Genomic DNA, 971 nt, shown 5'->3' with positions numbered 1-971 from the left:
CTTTTCTTGCTTCCTTGTAATAACGAAGAAGTATGTATTTTTAGAGTCAGTTTGCTACCAGGTCGCGCACCGCTGGAGAATTTCGGTTGGCAACAAGCCGTACAGCAGCGGTCTACAGCGCACGAAGACCCTTTGATCAAAACTGACAGCTTGAAGCTGTCAGCTCCGATAGGTAGTCGTTTGGGCGCACCTCATTAAATTGCATCGTTGTGCCACTGTTCCGACGGCAGTTCCTGTAGACTTGGAAACAGAAAAGTCTCGAGTGAACGGAGGCAGTGCGCTGCCCTCAAGTCGAATACAAACGTTACAGCTTATTTAGTTTAGTGAAGTCAGCCAGCTGTAACGTTCGGTTTCAATCCGACGCGCCCTCACCCGCGTCTCTTGCTGACCGGTTTTTGGACCACTCTGGCACACAAAAAGAACAGGATTGATTTCCAGGGTTGTCGGAGGCGGGGGGCGCAACTGTGGGGAAAATGGGTGGGGCAGGAGCGCGAGCAAGGCGAATTAGTAAATCCCTCAGCTTCGAACTTTTATTATTATTATTTCTAACGTTGAATGTCAAGAGCCACACAGTTTTACAGAGTGATGAATCGGATTGTTGGTTTTGATTATTAATTATTGCATTTTTTGCAAATCAACATTTTTTTGTAGTCTGCTAATAATAAGATACCCTTCAGTATGCGATGATGTAATGGGACTGTACATACACATACACATAATATACACATAATATTTCTTATACCTTAAAATGATATTCTTGTTTTTTTTTTGTCCGACATTTACCTTTCTCTTGGTAACTGCCTGATAGTTTGACATTTTGTATGGAAATTTATATTTTATTTTTTAAAAAAGATACATCACATATGTTATATGCAATCCAGACCATATGAGAAGCAGGGATCCTGTCCCTCTGAATGAATACGGCTCAGTTTATGATCGCCTGTACTGCCCATTATAACAGAGTGCACTCT

Source organism: Megalops cyprinoides, chromosome 22, assembly GCF_013368585.1.
Source record: "Megalops cyprinoides isolate fMegCyp1 chromosome 22, fMegCyp1.pri, whole genome shotgun sequence".
NCBI lineage: Eukaryota > Metazoa > Chordata > Actinopteri > Elopiformes > Megalopidae > Megalops > Megalops cyprinoides.
The sequence above is the reverse complement of the archived record's forward strand: the minus strand, read 5'-3'. Positions refer to the sequence as shown.